General features: G+C 50.9%; 1 protein-coding gene and 1 long non-coding RNA gene across 2 annotated transcripts in view; one reads left to right on the top strand and one right to left on the bottom strand.

The window, feature by feature from the left end:
- DSCAML1 (DS cell adhesion molecule like 1) overlaps window positions 1-24122 on the top strand; it is a 334021-nt gene that overhangs the window by 105606 nt on the left and 204293 nt on the right.
- On the bottom strand, window positions 18041-19383 carry LOC119538555. Its single transcript, XR_005217585.1, has 3 exons — window positions 19265-19383; window positions 18584-18677; window positions 18041-18169 (listed from the first exon to the last, which is right to left on the bottom strand). It is a non-coding gene; the product is annotated as an uncharacterized LOC119538555 (long non-coding RNA).

Here is a 24122-nt window from a genome sequence, read left to right as displayed (position 1 = left end):
CCCCTTGTGACTCGGCCTGTCCAGCCACGAGGACTATCTTGGTCAGGCCTTCTTTCTCCTGAGGCCCCTGGAGTCCTTTGTGTGGGAAAGCAGAACACCTGCATCTACTGAGTGTCCCTTCACCGTGTTGGTAATGATTCTGAGGCTTACTTTCTTCCCCTGTAGCCTAGACAGAATACTCTCCTGCGCTCTAATGTCCTCTCTTTTCAAACGGAATGGCACTATTAACCTTCCAGGGCTTGAGGGGGTGTTCAGTGCACCACACACTGAAGGGCACACACTAGATGCTCAATAAATGATTGTTGGAACAAAGTGCTGCATTGATGCAGACTGACCCAAGAATCCAAATAGCCTTGGAAAGCCCTTGACTTCTCCATCCTCCTTTGATTTCCTTGACCGTGGACTCTCTGGTTTTCCTCCTGTCTCTCTGGCCTCTTCCCTTGTGGCTCTTCTCTCTCTTCCCCCTGTAAGTGTCCCCCACATTTGGTCCTTGGCCTTCCTCTCCCTGGTCTGCATTCTGTGGGACTTTATCTGCTCCCGCGTCAATAGGAGACCATCTGCAGCAGGCAGAGCCCTCACGCAGTCACCTCCTCTTAGAGACTGGAAAGCATGCTCAGAGTCTCCTAACCACCTTCCCACACAGTGCCCGACTCCCCCATTCTTACAGCCAAAGTGTGAAGACTTTTTGAAAAGACTGAGCTAAACAAATGTGTCACCATCACCAGCGTCGGGCTTGTAGAGGGCACAGTGGATGAGCTTCACCCACAGGCCAGGGTGGTCCCTGACTCATGGTTAGGTTTCAGGGGTCCTGGGGGTCCTGGTGAGCACCTGTCCACTTGCCCCTGTTTCTTTTTGTCACCCACAGGCACTTGCCTGGCTCTTATTTAAAACTTGGGATCCTCTTTGCATTCAAGTGTCCCAAGGGAAGGACACCTCCAGTCAAGTCTTTGCAGTCCTTTTACCCCTGAGTATGACTGACTTGGTCACAGCCAGAGGGAAGAGAAATTTGCTCAGGAAGGAGACACCAGGCACCAGGGGCTCATGACAGGGACTCTGCAGATGGGCAAGGACACAGGGTGGGGAGCTGATGGCACAAGGACAGCTCTGCCTGGGCCAGCAGTGAGAAGACTGAACTCTGCTGATGTGCTCAGGGCCAGTAACCTCTGCTTTCAGAGGCCCATTTTCCTTCTCATGTGAAAAGGGGTGCAGGGAGGAGTCAAACCCCACCATGTGTGGTGACTGCTTTGTAAGCTGCTTACTCCTAATACTCACGTAGGGCAGGGCAGGCACTTCTACTGCACTTTTGCCAACTTGCAGACAGGAAGGCATTGGGGATCTCCTGGAGTTATTGAACTGTAAGGCAAGGGTGATCCAACTGAGCCCAGCCACCCCCAGACTCCCTACCCACCACCCTCCTCTGGACCACTGTTCAAGGAAGAGCTCGGCTTCCGTCAGCCCTCGGAGGTCTTTGGCCTAGAGCTAGTGTCCCCAGGGTAAGGAAGTAGCCTGGGACCTCAATTCTGGGTCTCAGCTTCTTTTCCCTGCAACCCTATCCCAACAAGCTATTTCTTATCTCTGGGTTCAACCTGGAAATGCACATCAACCAGTAGGACAGATGCATCAGGCAGATAGAAATGCTGCAAATGGAAAACTCCCTCCCAACCTCAAGGAAGGCAATCATATCATATCTTCAGGGAGCCCCCTCCCCCATACCCTGCTTTCCAAAATTAAAACTGAAATGGTGCAGATTCTAAGTGTCCACTCTTAGCAACCGCCCTTGGCAGGTGGTGTCATCTCCCTTCACAAATGACAGGACTATAACTTTCAAGCCTTGTCTGCCTGGTAACATTCCTCACCATATCCCTGGGAGCCAGGCAGTGTAGGTTTGCAGATAAGAAAAGACTCAGAGAGGTTAAGATGCTGCCCAAAGTCACCCAGCAGTAAGAGTGTTCTCCATCTCCTCTTGGGGAGCTGAGTGCTCACAACCACTCTAGAGGTAGAAAGCAATGCCCTGGGCTCCTCCAGAACATCTGAAGGTGCCATCCTATAGCCCTGTCCCCACAGCCAGCAGGCCTTGCATTCCACCACAGGCCCTGCTAGCAGGGGCCCTGCCTAGGCCCAGTTTTGCATGCCCTGATCATGACCCTGGCTGGGCCTGCAGTCCTCCACCCTGACCCTGCTTTCTGCTGACCTGACCAGCAATGAGGGGAGGGGATTTGGGAGGGGGGATGGAGAGGGATACAAAGATGAGAATAACCCCCATGTGAGAATCAGGAGCCCTAGATTCTAGCTCTGAATCTGTTATTACTTTTCTGTGTGATCTTGGACAAGTTACAACCACTCTGAACCTCACCTTCCTCATCTATAAAAGGAAAGGGACTGGCTGGGTAATTTCTAAGATTCTTCCAGCTCTGAAGTCCTGACTCCTACAATTTCCCCTGCAATTACATTGCCCACTGTGTGATCCAGTGCCCTTTAATGTTGAAGGCCAAAACGGAGCCGCCTGGAAACCTTGGAGGCCACCACGCCAGGTAAGAACTCAGTCACTCTCCAAGCCTGGCTCAGCTCTGCCCTCGGGCTTGAAGCCTCCCGGAGCAGGGGTCTCTCAACAGGGGACCCCCTTTATGGCCCGGTTTCCCACAGTGGGCTCAGGGCACTGACCAGGCTGACCCTGACTCTCCCCTGAGGACCTGCCTGGGTTTCAAGAGGAGGCTTTGGAGCCACCTTCCTCCTGCAGAGCCATTAGGCAAGCAACCTCTCATCCCACCCTTTGGCTAAAGACCTGAGAGTTTGGCTTAGACTCCACTCAACCCCTAGTTTTCTATTTGTTCTCAAGCACACATCTCCTTCAATTTTACACTATTGACTTAAAAGCATTTAATATTCGGTAGTACTTTTTAAACTGCACTGACATGTTTATCAGCAAAGGAAAAGTCGCACAAAGACAAAATGGGCCACCTCCTTCCAAAACTGGTCTTTTCTTTTCTTAACGAAACTCTATCCCCTTCTCTCTCTTGTCTTCTTGTTAACTCTAAGTCTCTGTATATAATTTAGTCAAATGGTTTTGATATGCTAGCATCTTCACCCCACACACACCCCCTTTCCCCCTTTCTCTCTCTCTCTCTCTCTCTTTTTTTTTTTTTTTTTTTTTGTTAATGAAATGTGTGAACAGTTTGTTCCCAGCTAAAAACAAGCGCTGATGGGTTTCATACCTTTTTGTGTAGGAGGGAGAGGTAAGGTTCTGCACAGCATGCTGGCTGGTGGTGGGGGAGGCCACTGGTGGGAGGGAATGTGGGGAGGAAGAGGGAAATTGGAAGATCAGCACAAAACTTCATGGGTGATCTGTTCCCCTTTTATTCTCCCTGTGTGCAAACCCTGCTGTGGTCCTTTTGATCGGCGCATAGGCACGGGGGGCCTGGGAAGACCCCACCGTGAACCAGTACATCTGTGGGTTAGGGGAAAGGATTTGTGCTTGGGCTGACCTTAGCAGAACGGGGTTTATTCCTTGTTATCCGTTCCTGGGGGAGGGGAGGGGTAAGGTATGGATGAGACTACTACTGTTGTCTGGCTTGAGAATGCCATCAAGCATGCATGTATCTGCACACTTGTGCACACAGGCATACATGCATACCCACCCTTCTGTGTCCTTTAAAGCCAGCACTGGGGACCTTAACTGCAAGTAATGGACAGGGGACAGTCTGTAGCACGATTTCATAATGGTAGCTAACATTTATGCAGTGCCTCATATAAGCCAAGAGTTTTAAGTGCAGTGCTTACTTATGAGATATGCTCGTTATTTCCCCCATTTTATATATGAGGAAAATGAGACCCAGAGAGGTTGAGTAAATTGCCCAAAGTCACACAGCTTTTAAATGGTGGGTCCAGGATATGAGCCCAGACATGTTTGGCTGCAGAGTTCATGTGCTTAACACCAAAAGTTATACATGGAAAGGCTTGGATGCAGAAGGTCTCTTTTACCTCTTTGCTGTGTGACTTCAGGCTGGTCACTAACCTCTCGGAGCTTCTATTTATTTACAGCAATATTAGGAGGCTCAAGTAAGAAAATGCATGCAAGTATACTTTGCAAACTTTGAAGGGACGTTAATAAACTCCTGGATGATCAAGCTTAAGCATTCATCTCTATGTTCCAAAGGGACTAATGGAGCACTTTACACACAATAGGGCCTTCACTCTTAGCTTTTTCTACCTAGAATCATGGATTCCGGTTCACCACTGACCTTTAGGAATAATGCAGGCCTGTACACCCTGCATGGACTTGGGGTCCAGCCATGTTCTGGCCTCTGGGTGTTTTTTTTGTTGTCACTCATATTCCCACCCCCTCCCCTCATTTCATACCCTGTGGAGGTGGCAGGTTTCCTTGAAAGGGTAACATACAAGTTAGTCAAACAAATAATGAATCCATGAGTGAACAGGCCAGGAAAGAGCACGTCCTCTTCATAGAACCGAGGGGGCAGTGTGGTGTGGTGGAAAGTTGGACAGACCTGGGTTTGATAGTCTGTTTCGGCCAATTAATAACAATGCGGTCTTGGACGAGTCATCTGTTGTCTTCACGCCTCAGTTTCCTCGTCTGTAGAGTGAGGGGGAGACGTGGGAGAACAGAGAAGCTTGCTCCGAGCAGCTTTCTCCCCTCTCTCTCCGTCATGGCCCCGGCCAGCCTCTGACCTCCATAGTCTTCCCCGGGAGGGTCAGGCACCTGTTTCTGTCACCTGCAGACTCCCAGAGACATGGGTCAAATTCTCTCCAGAAATCTCAGCCCTGCCTGGAGGTGTTAGGGCCCAAGAACCACACAGTTGGCTGGGGGTGGGGGTGCATTCTCTGTATTGTCCCCACGGGGATGGAAAACACTGAAGTTCTCTCTACTAGCTACTGCTCTCCTGGAAGAAAGCCTTTTCCAGCTCGGATGCACGGGCTGGAGGTCAGCATCAGGTTAGGTTGCAGGATACCTCTGGGCTACCTTTTACCTGGAGAGGAGGGTCTGGCACCTCTCTTTAGAAAGGAAGAGCTCTTTCCACCCGTTGTTCTCCAATTTTGGCTTTATCTGAAATTCAAAGACGTGGAAAAGCCCAGGACAGGGCCTGAGATAGGTGACATTTGTGTTAGATCTTGAAGGACGAGGCAAAACTCATAAGCCAGGGGAGGAAGTGAAAGGGATCTTGATTAGAAAGGCATGGAAGCACTTTAGGTAACGGAGTGAGTGGGACCTGCAGGGAATCTTCAGGTTCAGGTTCATGGCTGGAGGAGGTGGGAAAGAGAGAAGGCAGTGGAGTAGTGGTGCAGGGGCAAAGGCTGTGGGAAGTGGGCTGGAAAGGTGGGGCAGGGCAGACGGGGGTGGCTTCATTTACTGTGTCAAGGATGGTCTTGCATGTTTCTCAATAGGACACTGCTAGCATCTGAGGGGGACGATCCTTTGTTCTGCTGGACTGTCCTGTGCTTTGCAGGGTGTTTAAGGAGCCCTGGCACCCAGTCTCTGTGACACCCCACAATTTCCTACCACCACCTACATACAGGGCTGGTCCCACCCTCATTGAGAACCACTCTAGAGACGATGGGAAGTCACTGGAAGATGAAGCAGGAGTGACGAGATTCAGTGCATGCTTTAGAAAGCTCACTGTGGTGGCCTTGTGGGGATGGCAAAGAGACTGGAGGCTGGCTGGCCAGTAAGGAGCTTAAATGATTACATTAATTTGTTGCGTTATTAATAGAAAGGCTCCTGTGGGCTGGAGGATTTTATGTGGGTGTTTGTGATTCTGCCCAGTGCCTTAGGAGGGACTCCCAAGGAGGCAGTGATGAAAAAGTCCAAGGACTAATTTATTAAATTAATTAAAGAAATGGAATGCACAAAGACATCCTCATGCTCACGTGGGTTTTCTGTTTTCTATTTAAATGGAAAGAGGTGAGAACGATGGACCCAGGAGACGGGTGGGTGGGAGGAGGGTGCAATGGAGGAGGAAACAGTCTTGGAGCAGCCATCACAACTCTGCAAATTAAGAATGGAAATTCAGCAAAGTCTCAGCATGTTGAGAGACTTTTTTTTCTAACTCCTATGGCTTGCCCAGGGAATCCTGAGGCTTGTCCAGAGGGGGCCTGTGTTGGAATAGGCTCCAAAAGGGAAAGGTTGCTTGCTTTCCTGGGTGCTGTGGGGCTCCGCTGCAGCTTTCAAGGAGGAAGTAGCTTACGTCTCTTAAAGCAGAGCTTCCCAAACTTTACTGCACTGAGGACTCACCCAGGGCTCTTAATAAAATGCAAATTCTTATTCCTTGGGTCTGGGGTTGGGGGTGAGGGACCAAGATTCTGCATTTCTAAAGAGCTTCCAGGTGTTGGTGATGACAGTGGTCTGGACACCACACTTTATGAATTGGCAAGACCCAAAAGTCATCCGTTTGCTGGGAGTTGGCAAAGATTGGAGGGAGTGGGAGGAAAAGGGTGGGTGGGAATCTTGTGGTTTGCATCTCTGAGAACCAGGCGGCAGGCAGAGGCTGGGTCTGCAAAGTGCAAGGTGAGAAACAGGGGTGAGAAGGAGGGAGGAAGAGAGAGCTCACAGAGAGCAGGGCTGGGGTGATCCTAGTCTCTTCACTGCCACCCTGACCCCTTCTGCTGTGGTCAGCTCTGCAACAAGCCCCCCATAACGCTCTTTGAGTAACTTTGCAGCCCTCAGGTGCTACATCATCCTCCCGCCCTGCACTCTTGGATCTGGCCAGTCCCGGAGGGAGAAAACAATCCCCCAACCCTGTGTTCCTTTCACTGCTGCAAGCTCCATCCACATCCCTTTGGGGGGGGGGGGCACACAGGACCCTGCCTGGGGTGAGGCCTGGAGGCTGCCTTTGCTGCCAAACCTTCCCAAGGTATCCCGTTAGAACTTTTCCTGGCACAGCGGGAGGATTCTGGGCAGCTGGGCTATGAGAAGGAGGAGGAAGAAAGCAGCACTGTCAGAGGGAGCCCCGGGACTCCCACCGTGGGGCCGGAGCCTGTACCCGCAGAAGGCAGCCTGGCCGGCACATGCCCTGCTGGCAGAGGGTGATGGAAAGTCAGTTCTGATTGCTGCCTTATCATGGCCTCTGACCTGAGTCCACGTGTGCCTCCCCGGTGAGTCCAAGCAGCAAACCGGAAAGTCTTTCCATACCTTAGAGCAGAGAGCTCTGGGAACCCCCTCCAGGAGGTAGCCTGCCTTCCTGTTCGCTGGCCTGACCTCAGATCTGGGGGGGCCTCATGGAGTAGGTGGGAGCCCCTGTTCCTCAGGGCCAAGGGCTGGGGGAGCCCACGGGAGGGGCAGGAGACCGCCGGCCACCAGGTTTGGGGTACTGTTTTCCTGGGGCTGCTGTAACCAAGTACCACAGACTGGGGTGTCTTAGTACAAAAGAAATCTATTCTCTCACGGTTCTGGGGCTATAAGTCCAAAATCAAGGTGTTGGCAGGGCCAAGCTCTCCCTGAGAGCTCCAGCAGTGGGTCTGGTATATGCCGTCCTTTCAGCGTCTGGTGTCGCCAGCAATCCTTGGTGTTCCTTGGCTTGTAGACTCCTAACTCCAACCTCTGACTCCTCCGTCACATGGTGTTCTCCCTGTCTTTTCTCTGTGTCTCTTCTTTTAAGGACACCAGTCACATGGGGTTTGGGGCCAACCTACTCCAGTATGACCTCATCTTCACTCATTGCACCTGCAAAGACCTTATTTCCAAATAAGTTCATATTCTAAGATTCCATGAATTTTGGGGGACACGATTCAACCCCAGTACACCTGGGTCCTGGTTCTCACTGGCAATGAGGCCTAGGACAAGTCATTTGGGTTTTCTGGGCCTGGGGTCCCATTTGCAAAAGGGAAAAATAATCCTTGCCCCATTTTAGCTTGGGTAGATAGTAAAAGAAAGACACCTGGAATTGTGGAGCTGGACTACCCTCCAAGAGTGCATGCGATTTATCGGGTCCCTGCCTTCATCTTTGAGGAGGAGTTATCTTCACACGAAGGATGAGCAACTGAGGGAGGCCCTGAGAGTTTACGTAGTGTGCTGAGAGGGCACGGCTATGAAGTGGGAGAAAGGGAGGCAGCAGCTGGCAGCAGATGGGAATCTGAGCAGGCCACGCTGGGCAGAGGGGTCAGCAGGAGTGCGGCTGCTCACCAAGGGCTGGGCAAAGCACCCGTCACCCACCAGATTGCAAATAGTCACCTCTCAATGCAACCCAATCTTCGATGTCTTTTCAAATGCCCCAGGTCCTGTAAGTTTTCCCTGGCTGCTGCCCCTTTCCTACTGCCCCTTGGGGTCACCTCTCCTGCAGTCTGAATGCCCCACCACCCTGCTAAAGACAAGTGCCCTGGTTTATGAATCCTGGTGTCCTCCAGAGCCCTGCTGGGCTGTGCCCTAAGATAGGTCTGGAGTTAAGCCACCAGCCTGCTGGACCCAGGGTCTAAGGCCACTTCTCTGAGTCTCACTTTTCTCATCTGTAAAACAGGGGAACTATCCCCTACCTCGTAGAGTCATGAGGATTAAATGAGGCCTAAGTGTAAAGTTGATAATCCAGTGCCTGGTTCCCTGAAGTGCTCAGTAAAAACTTATTAAAACATCTTCTTGGAAACACGTACATCAGTGCTAATGTCACCGCTTTACTGAACAGGTATATAGACTCATAGGGTGTAATCAGGATATAGCTCGCTCCCCCAAGCCTCTGCCTTTCCCACCTGTTCTGTTGGGTTTTCCTTGTCCTGCATGATAACTCAGGCAATCCCGTGCCTTTCCTGCTTTCACTTGCTAGTATTAAGAATCTTGTTACGCCCTGGCTCAAAACCGTCTGCTGGCCCCCATTTCCTTCAGAGTGAAAGCCAAAGTCCTTGCCTACAAGGCTCTGGAGGCAGGGCCCCCTAATGTCTCTTTGACCTCATCTCCTCCCACCTGCCCCATCCATCCCCCTCTAGGTGTAAGAGCCTTGTGGATGTTCTTCTGAGGAGCCGATTTTTGCTGGCCTCTGGCCTCTGCACTCACTGCTCCCCCTTCCAGAAGGCTCTTCTACCAGGTATTCCCACACTCACTTCCTCACTGCCTTCAGGACTCTCTGCAATGTCAGCTTGTTAGAAACCCCTTCCGTGACCCCTCTATAAAATGGCAACACCATCCCCACGGGCACACGTTCCCTGTTCCACCCTTACCCCTTCCATAGTATGTACCACCTGATGTACAAGGAATTTACTTGTTTGTTTATTGTTTATGGCATCCCCCTTCCTCCTCCAAGGATTGTAAACTCCAAGATGGGAGAGATTTTGTCCATTTTATTTGTTGCCATATCCTCAGGGCCTAAAACAGATCCTGGCACATAGTAGATGCTCAATAAATATTTATTAATGAATCTAAATAAAAATTTCAATACCTCATCTAGCAAGTCTTCTTCCCTTCCCCCCAGTCTGGGCCTCACCTAGGCTAGGTAACTCACAAGGAGAAAGGAGGGGGAGGGTCTATTTTTCACACACTCCTTGCTTCACCCACCAAGCTGGAGAAGAGAGATGAGAGAAAAAAGGGCAAAGGGTCATTTTACTTAGCTGCAGCTGATGTGCTGATTTAGCTCGCTCTTGACTGTCAGCCGCCCCCTTTCTCATGGAATAACGTTGTCAGTTCTTTGGAGGCATCTCCCTGGGATCTTTAACACAGCGCCATTCTCCGATGCAGGCGATGACCTTTTTGGATGATGTCCCCCGAGTCCCCGCTATCACCTGCTGTAGGATGCACTGTCCAGGCTTGCTGTTCGGCCGCGGCAGGCAGGGTCCGTTAGCACAGCTCTAGCAGAGGCAGGCTAGCATCATGGTTAAGAGCAGGGCTCAGGGGCAAGGCTGCTTGGGTTCTGAACCAGCTCTAATGCTTAGTCTCTGGCATCTTGAGCAGGCCCCTTAACCTCAGTTACCTTAACTGTAAAGTGGGGCTAGTAATAGTATCTGGCTATTGTGCTGAGTGAATGAAATGGCGTGTGCGAGGTCTGTAAGACAAGCCCGGCCCATAGCAAGGGCTCCATAAACGTTAGCCTTTGTGGTCATCACTTCCACCCTCAGTGGCCTCTGTTTGTGCCTCAGTAAAGAGAAGCCCCATGTGCTCCCCCTGCAGCCCCTCTGGGACCCTTCCGGCTGCGTCTGCCCAGGGCCTGGGTCGTCACCACTGCCCTGCAGACCTCTCTGTCTCCGTGGCTCCCCAGGGGCTTCCAGGCCCCCCTCTCTTGACTTGAGGGGCCATGCTGGGTTGTGTCCTTCAGACACGTGTGGGAATGCACAGAACTCCCCTCTCTCTTCAAAGTGATCATCACTCTAACATCTATCATGAGATGTGGGGCTTCGTTTACACAAGCTGGAGCTGGGGGGTGGGCTTGGGGTCTGGGGCCAGGTCTGCCCTACCCTCCTCAGCAAGGCCTTCACCGGAGCCTAGCGCTTCTTCCGGAGTGTGGAGGGCCTTGTGGCCTCTCACTCACACCTTTGGGCTTCAGAGGAAATCCTGAGACAACGGGAGATGTCCCATTTTACGTCCTAACACAGAAAACATAAGATGTTAGAGCAGAAAAGAGAATTGAAAATCACCTGGTACAAACCTTTGTGAAGACGTCAGACCCAAAGAGATGAAATGATTAACCCAGGAATTCACAGCTAGTTCGGGGTCTCCTGTCCCCCCAACCGGGGCTTTCCACCCTGCAAGATAGTGCAGTCCTGCCCCTGGGTAGGCCCTTCCTTTCGTTAGCCAAGGTCTCCACTGTCCTAACAGACCCTGCTACAAGCACTGCCTGCCGCGGCCGAAGGGTGAGCCTGGGCAGGGTGTCCTATGGCAATAGCAGGAACTCAGAGACATCATCCTAAAAGGTCGTTGCCTGCATCGGAGAATGGTGCCGCATTAAATGTCCCAGGCAGATGCCTCCAAAGCACTCACACCGCCATTCTGTGTGACGCAATCAACAGCAAGAATCTCAGCCTGCCCTTGCCCACACCCCCGCAGATGCACACCTGGCAGGGGGTTGACAGCCTGCCCACCCGCCCCTTGTCCCAGTGACCGCTGCCCTGGACCCCCAGGAAGCCTGTGGCTCTGGGGGCTGTCCCCGTGGAGAGCAGAGCAGGGCTGTGCCATCTGGCTCTGTGAAACGAAGCTAAGCTCCAACCCATGCTGCTTGTCTGGGAAGACATCCGATGAGCAGCCACGGGTCCTTCCAGACAGCTCTAGGCCCTCCCAGTGTTGGAGGCTGATTGGGTTGGAAGCACAGAACTTCCTGAGGGGTCAGGAGTGAAGAGCTGGTCTCGGGAACAGCTTCTGTTGGTGCCATTGTGATATGAAAGCCTTGGATCCCTGGGGGCAGGGGGTCCTGGGCAGTGGGAGGCAGGTGTTTAGGGGACTAGGAGAGACAAGCTGCCCCCCAGACCCACACATGTTGGAAGGGGCTCATGTTTGCTGATGGCAAAAGAAGTTTCCCAGCCATGGTTCAAGCTCTTTCCTGACTCCTTTTGTCAAGATAAAGGAGAGCTCTGGAACTTGTCGGAACCGTGCCTAGTGCCTCTCAGCGTCCACTGCCTCCCTCCGTTTGATTTATAAAAGCTATACAGTTGGATATTGTTGTTTCTTTCTCCCTCCCTCCCTCCCTTATGATTCCTTTTTTTTTTTTTTTTTTTGGTAATCAAAACTAGGAATGATTTTTTTCCTGCCAATTTGTGATAATATTGCCAATCCTTTAATTGGCTTTCTGCTCTATTTTATCATTTCCATCATAATGAACTTTTTATGAGAGAATCTGGTGGGTTTTGGAGCCTGTTCGCAGAATCCCAGCTCAAAAGTCCTATTTCCTCTTCCACTTCCCCATCTCCGCTTCACACCCCCAGTCCCAAACTCATAAAAAATGATCCCCAGAGTGGGAATCACTCAGTACGGAAAGAGCATTGTAATCAGGAGAGTGAAGCGTTCGATGCAGTTTGCATTTTACCAGGAGGAAATATTGACAAGCCCGGGGCTGAAGTGGCCAACTGAGAGTCTGTGGGTTCCTTTCGGGGCTGCTGGTGGATGAAGGATGAGAACAGATGTCGATAGCTGACTTTTATGCCATGCCACAAGCAATGCCCAAGGTACTCTGGCTTTGGCCTCTGCTGGGGAGCAAGCGAGCACTCGCTCAGAAAACCCGCCTCAGAGCCAGGCCTGAGCTGAGCGTGATCTCATTGTGGGAAGGTTTCCTGCAAGCCAGGGACCCAGGCCCAGAGGAAAAGAAGGTCCTTGCCCAGCCATTGGGGTAGGAAGGACTTTAACCCTGATATTTTGCGGTATATTTTGAAAATGTTCAAAGCTATGGTGTTTCCCATGAGTGTGTTTTGAGGGAAACACAGTAAGAGAGAGAGACTGTCCATTTGTATAATTGTGAAAGCTAACACTTGACAGGCCCTGTTCTAAGTCCTTCACATTCATTAATTCATTAAATCCTCCTGATAGCCTAGCGAGGGAGTTGCTATTATTATTAGCTTCATATTACATACGGGAGACCAAGGCACAGAGTCACTAACAACTTGCCCAGAGTCACACAGCATAGCCAGAATTGAAGCCCACTAGCTGGCTCTGGTGTTTTTTCTCTTAACTACGATGCTGTCTGCCTGATCATCTACAAATTTTTACACATATCATTCTATGTGGTCCTTCATAGCCTTATAGAGCAGGCAGCCAGAGCAGATTTGTTCCATTTTACAAATGCAGAAATATGGGCTCAGAGAGGTTGTCCAATTTGCCCAAAGTCACAACAGCAGGTAGGAGCAGAGAGACTCAGAGCACACAGGAGGGGGAGATTTAAAGTGCCATTTCTTTGACAGCTTTTCTTAGACCACTTGTTCAACACCCACATAAATGTAATTGTCTGCCTTCAGCCCATACAGAGGAAAGGGGCACATGACTAGGTGCCTTGTGGAGGATGGGGGATCCTGGATATGCAGAGGGGCACCTGGGGTGGGATAACAAGCCAGGGGACTACCTCACTGAATATGCCATTAAAACCATGCTGTCTTGAGACAGGGCTTGGCTCCCAGAGCACACGACACGAAGCATGATGGCCCAGCATCCAAGCCACTGAGGGGTCTCTATGTGTTGAGAGGACCATGGCAGTTCCAATTGGCCCATCAGAAATGCTCCCCCCCCCCCCCAGAATCCTCTCACCTTCACTGGTGCAAATCAGGAGTGGATGGGACACACTGGCATCCACACACAGATAGTTAAGGCACAGCACCGAGGACCTAGAAGAGTATTGGCAAAGGAAATTGCTTTGGATGTGATGCTGGTCTTGTTTCCTCCCAGGAAGAACCTTCTAATTTAGGTCTTGCAAGGTGGGGAAATTGAGGAAAACCCACCATATAAGTGGAATTCAAGGAAAGTTGGGAGTTGGAGGGAAAAAAGGGGAATAAATATGTGCTTCTAATAGAATCTGTTTCTTGGCACTGTCTTCCCCAGTCCAGATCTAACCTGCACATGTGCACGGAAATAAGGAGATAAATAAATGGAAACACTGAGTTCCAGGGCAGCCTAAAAGTCTGGGGGAATGAATCAATGTTCTCCCCAGGCAGCTGTCCGGAATGAAGTGTAATAGTTAATAAAGGCTGATTGTGCACACCCACAGCTGGGGCCAGCACACAGCGCAGGAGGAGGCTCGGGAGGCCCATCCTTCTCCTGGACCAGTCTCCCCCCACCCCATGGCGCTCACAGCCCGATCAGATCCGGCTCCCAGGCAGCATATCCAATTAGAGGGTGCACAGGGCACGAGGCTCGGACATTGCCAGTGACTGCACAGAACTCTTCCAGTGACCCTTAATCTCTCTGATTTGCTTCCTTCGGCCTGCTGGAGGGGGGTGAGTTTAGGGGAGGGGAGAGGGGGTGAGGGGGTTAGGGAACAGATTCTAGAGGGAAGTAGCACATCGGACCACTGGCACTCTCTCCAGCATTACGGAAAGAAAGGGAGAGGAGGGGGCGGAACTCCCCCCTCCGGGAGCTGGCTGTCTGCTGGTTGAAGTTCACGCACACACGATGGCTTAGGAAGGCGATTAACATAAACAGGAACACCAGCTCGGATCTTACCAAAGCACAGGATGATTCAGAAGTCATTGATATTTGGCTTTGGAAGATATTGATTTTCCTCCCCAAAGATTTGCCTTTCTAATTCTGCTTGGCTCAAGCAAGTAATAAAAATGAGTTGGCCTTTCCTGATCCCATTTAGACTGGCAGCAAGAGGGCAAGGGGCTCGGAAACAGGCAAGGGGGCTGGAAGTACTTTGGGTTTATAGGCAAGTGAAAGTCAATTGGCCTGGGGAGCTGGGCAGGGAAGCACGAGTATTCCAAGAGAGCGTCCATCCAGGCAAGGTGGTCTGGGAAGGCTTCCTGGAGGCGTTTCTACTTAACTTCAGAAATAAGTACAGAAACATACAGCCCCTCCACCCCAAACATCTTCCCCCTTCCACCATCTCCAGATGGCAGTTGGCTTTTTGCCTGACTTCATCCTGGATGGATGATTGTTGTATCACTTTCAGGTCTTGGAATCAATTCTGCAAGTGTGCCAGGTCCCTAGTGGGTTCAGTGATACCCACTTTAGGGGCTACAGGAGAAGAATCAGACAGAACCCCAAATGATGAAGAAGTATGCTGTGTAAAGGCATGAGATACCTTTGACAAATAGAGCAAAACCTGGATGTCCATATTAATTGTCCCCTCCTGAGCTTCCCAGGGGCTTGCTCTGAAGTTGATGTCACTGCTTCTCTAGGAACTGTTGCAGGCATGTGCTCATGTTGAATTCCCTGAGTGACGGCAAACTCTCATCCTTGGAGGGTTTTCCCTACTGACTTTTCCAGAAGGGCATTGATGTGTAAGGCCACCAGTGTGTCTGTGTTGTCTGCCTCATGGAAAAGCCATTTGTTCAGGGTGTCTGCTGGTTGAAGTTCACGCACACACGATGGCTCAGGAAGACAATTAACATAAACAGGAACACCGGCTCGATCTTACCAAAGCACAGGATGATTCCTGTGGAAAACTGATGAGCATCCCTAAGGAAAATGCTGCTGGCAAAGCACCAAGGATGTCCCAACCTCATCCCCAAATTGTACAACAGGAACTGCCCCTTCTCTTACAGTGCACTGGTCTGGGAGCCGGGATGCCCAGAGCTAATCCTTGCTTGAAAACTAACCCACTGGCTCCCTTGGACTGGTCCCTCAACCTCTACTCCTTGGTTTCCTCGTTCCAAAATGAGGGTGCCAGACTGGATGATCCTCAAAGTTTCTTTTGAGTCCAAAGACCCATGTGGCTGGAGGCAGAGAGAGTCTTAATACTGTGGCCCCAGGGCTTCTGTTTTTATTTCCTTCCATGCTCCAGGATCGACTGTGGGTGTAATAGAATTTGTACTTTCTCAAAATTTAATTACTAGCAGTAAACGATCAATCAATCCATTGATTAACTACTTATTGATTCCCCCTGACGTGGCTCTGAGACAGTTCGGCTGCATTTGGAACACAATCCTTTGGTAATTGGCTTATCCTGCCGGGGTCACAGCCTCTGTTAAAAGGCATTTGGGTCTCGGTAAATAGCTTTTTATCTAAGTATTTATTTCTTGGATCCCAGGACTGCCGTTGGGAGACATTTTATGTGTGCGCTGGATTTAGCAGAAAAGCCCTGAGATGTAGATGCAGACTCCACGTGGCCACCTGAAATTTAGGGCAAGAGATTCAGCCCCTTTAACTGAGGGTCCCAGGATAAGTCACTGCACCTCAGGATGCCCCTGGTAGCTCTTCCATAAAATGATGGTTTGGGGATCCATGATCTCTAAGGACTCAAATTCTCAAACTGTGATTCTAACTCTCTACTTCACAGTCTAGCTTGAAGAGATGGAGGTTTTGCATATCCAACACTGCTGCAGACTCGTGGTGCCCAGCTGCTTCCCTCTCTAGGGAAGATGTAGCCCCTGTTGGTGCTTTGAAGTGTTAGCCAGGCACAGGCCGGCAGGAATTGGCCTCATGAATTCCAAATGGGCACCGCTTTCAAGGTGCAGCCAGCTCTCAGTTATCCAAGTAGAGCTGGGCGTGAGGAAATGGATCTTGGTCCAACTTGCTCCCACCCAGGCCCTCTGGGCTCTTTCCCTTCTGTCAAGGTTTTGCATGCCCAGGAAGGCAAATTCATTTCACTGTCAACATCAGCAAAATGACACTAGGGGATAGGTCCACTCCCTCCTTCTTCATGCTTCTGCCAAACCCTTAATGGATTCTGAAGTCAAGAAGAAAGGATCTCTGGAATATCTGTCGGTTTGGAATATCAGGTTAGGATATGCAAATAAACTGGAACACAATAAAAGTAGGAAAAAATTGTCACCAAGCAATTGAGGCCTGGGGAATAGGCCAAGGCGCTGAGGAGGGGTCGTCACCTCCCACTGGACCATCCCAGTGGCCTCTGACTGCAGCCTTGGCCAACTTGTCAGATGCTCTCCATGTGGCAACCAGAGCCTCCTCATGCAGTTCGAATCTGGTTCTGGTGCTCCCTTGTTTCAAAGGGTGTCTACACTCCAGAGTCAAGTCCAAATTCCCTTCCTGATCCAGCCAAACTTGCCACTTGCCTCCTGCCCACCCACCCCTCTGCCCTGCACATAGCAGGTATTCAGAAAATGTGGAGTGAATAAATGGATGAATGAGTGGGTTTCATCTTGGAAGGTTAAAAACAAATCAAGGCACGGGGGATGAAAGCATAGTGCATCCTTAAAATTATGGGGACGTGATAAGCGTCAGACTGCTCTCTTAATTTCTTTCCTTTCCTTCCCGAAAGGCAGGCAAAGATCCCTGGAGACCTAGGAGAGAGAAAGCTCCTTCTTTTTAGAGAGAATCTAGCATCACAGACTCTGCTAGGCCATCAATCCGAGCTTGGCATTTCCATTGTCAAGTCCAACACCACCCCAGGCCCCAGAGCCCCTCAGGGTCTGGCCTTTGCCTCTCCCTGGTCTCTTTCAGGTCACGGTCCCCCTTGCTCATCGAGCTATAGCCACACTGATCTCTTAGTTTCTCAGATAAACGAGGCTCTTTCACCCCCAGGGCCTTTGCACGTGCTGGTCCATCTGACTGGAACGCCCTCCCCCTCACCATACTTCTCATGGTTGGCTCCTTCTCATCCTCCAGGATCCAGGGTAAATGTCATTTTTCTCAGAGAGGTCTTTCCTGACCACCCTATCTAAAGAAGCCTTTGTCCACTATCGTCCATGTCTCTCCCCACTTGTTTCCCACATTTTTTGGTGGTGTTCATATCTGATCTTCCCGGCGAGGCTATACGTCCCATTAGCCCAAAGACCATGTCTGTCTTTTTCACTGTTAAATCCACAGGGCCTGGAACAGTGCTTGGCATTCATAAATGTCTGTGAAATGGTTGTTGAATGAATGAATGATCTAACCTAGAAAGGCTGGGACTGGGGGAAGCCTGCCACTCACTCTCCCCGCTCACAGGCTCCATCAGATGGGGTCCCTAAAGGTCTCCCAGGGCAAGACGCCCACAGCTGGCAACGGGACACAGAGCTTGCTCAGAGCCAGCACAACAGCCGTCCCCCGTATCATCTGCCCACCCTGGTGCCCGCTGGTGCCAGTGCTGCCAGGGCCATTGAATCCGCCCTTCAGTGGAGGACTTGTCTTTGAAGGCTGCACTCCTAGCAGGAAGCCTTTTGGCTTTCTCCTTTTATGGGGAAATTCTGCTGCTGGATTGACTGTAACTGTCGGATTTGCATTTGGTACACCTGCAGCAAGGGGCCCCAGGGGCAGCCAGGCCTTTGGAAATCAATAGGAATAAACAAACAAATATATTCATAGGAGGGGGATCTGGAGCCGAGTGGTGGCTGGAAAGGAAGGGAGACGACAAATCAAAGTGCCAGCCTCACCAGTCTGCAGCAGCAGACCCACTTCCCCACCCCCTCCGCCGCCCCCACCAGACCTACTCCAAGCTCCGTGCCAAAGTACCCGCCTTCTATCACTACAGTGAAACCGAGACTGTAATTTCGGTGCTAGCCTGAATGGGTTCATTTCTTTTTATTAACTCCAGCATCGGGGTCTTAGGCAAGTTGGCTATTGTTCGAGCTGCGCTCCTCTCATCTCCACGCCCCGTGCTTTGAAGCAGCAGGAACAGCCGGAAAGGGATGGCCTGGAGCAGAAGTGGCTGGTGTGAGACGCATCGCCCTGCGGTCAAATGAAAGCCAGAACCAGAGCGGTGGAGAGCAGGGCTGAGGGGAGGGTGAGCTCTCTCTCCCTGGAACCCAGTGCTCCTTTTGGGATGGGCACAGGGTGCCCTCTGGGGCTTACCTCCCATTGTCCCCCAATTAGAAAGGGTCCTAGCCAACCTCCTGGGAACACCCAGGGCTAAAGCATGAGTCAAAAAACAAACATTGGGCACAAAGTGCGTTTGCATATCCTCATGTACAACCAGATTTTGCTGAAAGCTTTGAACCAGCCTCCTGAGACACCCAGCTGTGGGTTGGGGGCTGCTCTGGAATGAACTGATCCCTTGGAAGCTATAGACTGTGAAGCCCCCGGCACAGAGACATAAGACATGATGTCACTACTGAGGGCAGATAGCATATGGCTTTAACCAACCTCTCCGGGCCCAGTTTCCTCTTCTGGATTGGAAGCTCCCAGGAAGACAGGGACCATATCTGTCTCATTCCTTGCTAAATTTCTGCTGCTGTGCCTGGCATGAAGTAGACATTTAAAAATATTTTTAAAGGAATGAATAAATAAACAACAAAAGAAAGAAAATGGGGATAATACAATCCATCTCCTAGGATTGTTGTTGGAATGAATGAGATAATGTGTATAACACCTTTAGCACCCAGTAAATGCTAATGATGTTTGTTATATTGTTCTCAGAGTGGCTGACTCACTTGCTCCAATGTCAGACACTTAGTATCAGTAGGTCTCCCAGCGCAAGTTCCTGTATCCCTTCTTCTGTGGCAAAGGAACTATAAAACAAACACTACTTTGATGTGTTTGGATACAGGGTCACTCCTGGGACAGGAAGAAAAGCTGGAAAACAAATGGGTGGGAAGCAACTTCTCCTCCTGGTTGTAAGGTTGCTGCCAGGTCACAAACCACCTTTTTCTGGGTGCCCTAATCAACACTGCAGGTTGAATTCTGTGTCAGGCAGGGAGGTGGTTTCAGAGGGCCCCCAATCCAGAAGCCAGAGGAGGGAGCCAGGCTGACAGCCGAGTGGGAAACTGAGTGCCGGGCACAAGGAGGAAGAGAGAGTTGAGAATAAGCAGTGGGTGATGTAACTACCTGGGACGAGCCTCGTTGTCAGGGCCGGCTCTTCAGTGCCCAAGACGGTGAGGCCGCTGGGAAATCGAGCCCATCAGAGGGCCAGCGGCTGGGCAGACACTGGATGGGCCCATTTCTATCATTGACTTCGTTGGAAAGGCAGCGCTTCTGGTGTCCGCTCTGCTCTTGCCAGCTGTCTCTTCTGGGAGTCTGGGTGCTGCTGCTTGGACCCCCAGCCGCTGTCCAGACTGCTGGCCTGGATGAACCGACCTCGCAGAACCAGACCAGTTACACTTGGGACTGCCCCTCTGATAGCCCCACCCCAGAAAAGGCAAGACAATGAAGATACTGATAACGGTGGTTATATTTGTGACAATAGGTCCCATTATGGAGCGGTTACTATGCACCAGCACCGTGCATGGCATGGCACATCCACTGCTGTGGTGACTCCTCCCAGTCACCCCAGGAGAGCTGAGGCATGGTTATCACCATTTTACAGGCAAGGAGATCCAGGCAGTCACATCTCCTAAAGTCAAGCCTGAATTTGCCACATTCCTTCGGACAGTGTACCGCAGGGCCCACCCCTTTAGAGAGAAGGGTGTTTTGCCCTGAGCTTGGGTCACACTCATGTCCTCACCCTCCCCACCACCTGCAGCTAAGCTGGTCTTGGCAGACCTGGTGGTTTGACAGAGACGGGTGTGCTGGTTTGGCTGTATTAGGTTCCTCCAAACGCCATTATCTTTGATGCAGTCTTGTGTGGGCAGGAAACATATTGGTGTTGATTGGGTTGGAGACTTTTGATTGGATGTTTCTGTGGAGATGTGATCACTCAGCTGTGGGGGAGATCTTTCATTGGATAATTTCCATGGAGGTGTGGCCCCGCCCATTCAGCATGGGCCTTGATTGGTTTACTGGAGCACTGTGTAAGCTCAGACAGAAGGAGCAAGCTTGCTACAGACAAGAGGGACACTTTGAAGAACGCACAAGAGCTGAGAGAGGAGCTGCGGATGACACAGTTTGAAGACGGCTGTTGAAAGCAGACTCTTGCTCTGGAGAAGCTAAGAGAGGAGAAACACCCCAAGAGCTACCGAGAGTGACATTTTGAAGAGAAGCTGCCGCCTAGAAGGAATGTCCTGGGAGAAAGCCATTTTGAAACCAGAACTTGGAGCAGATGCCAGCCATGTGCCTTCCTAGCCAACAGAAGTTTTCTGGATGCCATTGGCCATCCTCCAGTGAAGGTACCTGATTGCTGATGTGTTACCTTGGATACTTTATGGCCTTAAGACTGTAACTGTGTAACCAAATAAACCCCCTTTTATAAAAGCCAATCCATTTCTGGTGTTTTGCAATCTGGCAGCATTAGCAAACTAGAACAACAGATAAAGATGGGGCTGGGATAGGGCCCAGGCAGGTGAGCAGGTGGCTGCTGAGGTGACTGGGTAGCTCGGAACCAGGTGAGCAGCACCAGCTTTTGCCATCAAGGGCATCTGGCAGCAGCCGAGGTCCTGGATGGTGGGTCCACTGTCCTGAGCCAAAACTTGTCACTGGCCAGGAAACAGAGACAGAAAGTTAGACCAGGAGCTAAGGACACAAGCCTGAAGTCCTGGGAGGCAGTGTTACATGACATGGATCAAATTCTTAGGCAGAGGTCAGGGGACTAATTGTGCACCTTCTAATATTCACTATGGAAAATTCCAATCACTGGGCTGGTTCTTTCCATACGTGATCTTGTTTGCTCTCCTAACACCCCATTTCACAGCTGAGAAAATTGAGGCTCCAGAGGCTGGCTCATGGTTCCACGGTGAGGAAGCACAGAGGCTGGGCTTGACTGCAGGGCCTTCCAAGGCCAGTACCCCTCCACCACACCACACAGCTCCAGGGGCCACAGTGGCCAAGGGGAAGGCTAACCGGATTGCAGAATTGTGGGTACAGAAATATTTTAAATTGTCCTTTCCTGTGGCTTGGAAAGGCTGAATCTTCAGGGCAGGTTATAGAGCCAATCTGGGGGCTTGGGGTAGGGGTAGGGGCCAAGCCAGGAGTCACTAGGTCATTACAGGGACATCAGCAGCCCTGGGCTCTCACCGCAGTGATGAAGGAGAACCAGCCCCCAACCCTTGACCAAGTAGTTCCTCCACCTAGTGTGGGGTAGCAGAGAGAGTGCCGACCTGCATTTGGGAAACACGGGCTCAGGCTCTGGCACTGCTACTGTGTGTTTTTGCAAAAATCATTTACCTTCCCAGAGCCATGGAAGTTGGGCTAATTATATATAACCTCTGCTTCTTCCTTTCTCTAACTTTCTCCCAATCTTTACACATCGGTAATACATTAGGCCTTTCCCTGCACCTTATTGCCCTCAGTCCTGGGTCACAGATTGAGGACTTCAGGCTCTGGTGCCACTCTGCCTGGGTTTGCCTCCCAGATTCACACATGCTGGCTGTGTGACATTGGGCAAGTTACTAGTCTCTCTGGGCCTCAGTTTCCTCATCTGTAAAACAGGGACAATAAAAGTACCTACTTGCAGAGGTAGATTTTCTATGAAGCTAATGAAACTTCCGCTTGGAAGCACGTCATTTGTACAGGCCGTTCTGAGAAGCCCTGTTTGTTTTTTAAATAAATTGTATTCGCTTCTGACCCCAAAAACCTGGATCCACTCCTGCCTACCTAACAGTTAATAAGTACACGTAACGAAAGCTCTTAGACCAATGACTTGCTCATACTAGGCCCTCGTGAAATGTTATTTGTGTGCTTGCTGCTGTCTTGGTTGTTAGTCCATTGAGGTAGCTCCATTTTACAGAGGAAGAAACCAAATTGTAGAAATTGATTTGATTTATCCATAACTGCTTGGCCAGTGGCAGCCAGCTCCCAAATGAGTTCTGCCTTGTGACCTTTTCTCTTTGGCAGGCACACACAGCCTCGTGGTGCTCTGCCTACTTTGGGACATCTAAGAGCCAGTCCTTGGCTTCAAGGGGCTTCCCGTCTGGTTAGGGACACCACACTGACGTGAATGATGCATCAGTGGTGGTGAAAAGCTGTACGTGCTGAGATGCTAGCCCAGGAGCAGCGGGGAGGGAGGGAGATCTTCAAGAGCAGGAGTTTTCGGCAAAGAGCTCCCAGGGGAAATGGAGGTTAGGTGAGATGGACAGGGCTTGGGCTAGCAAACAAGAGCCCTGGCAAGCAAAAGGAGGAGCAGCAAACCAAGGAGCAAATGGTGCTGGGCCTGGGGGTTCTCAGGTCAGGGCAAACCACAGCAACTGTTGATAGATGCAGCTCTGAAGGTGCAGCCAGGGAGAGATGCGGTAGCTGCTTATTCAGCCAAGGAGAAGCCAGGATGAATGGGGGTGTGTTGGGTTACAGGGCTCTGCTGTCATGTGTCTGTGTGCTTATCCTTTCAAAGTGGGCTGGAGGCCTTTGAGAATGTCAGGTCTCCCTCACTGCACTGTGTATTCTTACTGGTCTGTAGACCAGGCCGTCGGGAACCCCTTCTGCAAAACTGTGCATCCTTAACACACATGTCAACCAAACACGTACTGAGCTACCATTATAGGATACCCACTAGGCACCAGGCATCATGCTGGGTACTTTTTATACATGACCTTAACACTCCAATACAGTGATGCAAGTGGGTATTGTTATCCTTCATTTTTTCCAGAAAGGGAAACTGAGCCTCAGAGGGATAATGTGACTTGCTCCAAGTGGGCACCTAGCAGGGAGGTATCAGAGCAGCCCCTGGAAAACAGATCTGTCTGAATGCAAGTCCATACTCTTTCTACCCGACCCCGATTCATAAATATGCTTATTTATACAAATTGTTGAAGAAATGAAAGTACCTGCTCCCAAAACTTGCCCGTGCCTCCTAAAGCCTCATCGTTGTTGATTTGGCTACTGGCCCACCACAGCCCCTCACCAGCCTGGGCCTCTGCTTCTCTGCAAGCCTGGCTTAAAGTGGGCCCTCTTGGCAGTTCCTCTCCATTCCTCCCTGCACCCTGAGTCTTGATCCCCTCCCTCTGCTCCCTATCCCTGCAGACTGGGGCAATACCCTGTCTCTTCTTGGGCCCAGCCCCTTGATCCTGCAGTCTCCTCCTGGCTGTGGCATGCCACAGCATTTTCTGGGGTGCACCGTTGTGTATCAGATGTTTGGTGTTCATGAGCTGAGTGGTACAGAACTGCAGCAAGGCCTTGCTGTACTTGTTACAGCTCAGTGGAAACACCAGTGCTCTTTGGAAGAGCAGGAGAGGAATAAATGTTTCAGTCACGCTATAAATAATGTAGCGGGGAAAGATGTTGTGTAAGTGGTGCTCTGGGTTTTGCCAGGAGGAATGTTTTCCTTCCTTCTTTCTTTTTTTTTTTTTTCCCCTTTTACCTTCCTGCCCCAGCCCCCCTTCATTCAGTCCGATACAGAATGCCTCACACCAGGGATCAGAGGAAAACAGCTCTGCTCCGAGGAAAGGAGGGGATTAAACTGTTGAAACTAAACAATTCAATCCCTGTAGGGAAAGGGCAGAGGGGAGGGGAGCCTCTGGCCTGGCTGGGCACTTGGCAATGATTAGGGGACTGAAAGAGGGAGATGCTCCTGGAAGAGGTCGGGTGTCATGCTGGTGGTGGGTGACAAGGGTGCTGCCTGGGAAAGGAAGGTTGGGATGCAACTCCAGCCCCTTTGTCTTTCTTTCTCAGCCCAAGAAGTAGAAGGGACCTCGGAGGGAGACTGGCTGGGTTCTGCTTGTAGGATTGGAGCAAAAAGCAGGGAGTTGATGTGGGATGGCCCCAAAGCATAGGGACCTGGGGGCCTGACTAGAGAGCCAAAGGCAGTGGAGCCCGAGAAGAGCCCAGATCATGGGAAAGGGTGGGAGCCAAAGTCTGAACCCAGGCAGGAAGAACAAAG

The sequence above is a fragment of the Choloepus didactylus genome, chromosome 6 (assembly GCF_015220235.1).
Source record: "Choloepus didactylus isolate mChoDid1 chromosome 6, mChoDid1.pri, whole genome shotgun sequence".
NCBI classification, from domain to species: Eukaryota; Metazoa; Chordata; class Mammalia; order Pilosa; family Megalonychidae; genus Choloepus; species Choloepus didactylus.
The sequence above is the reverse complement of the archived record's forward strand: the minus strand, read 5'-3'. Positions and strand labels throughout refer to the sequence as shown.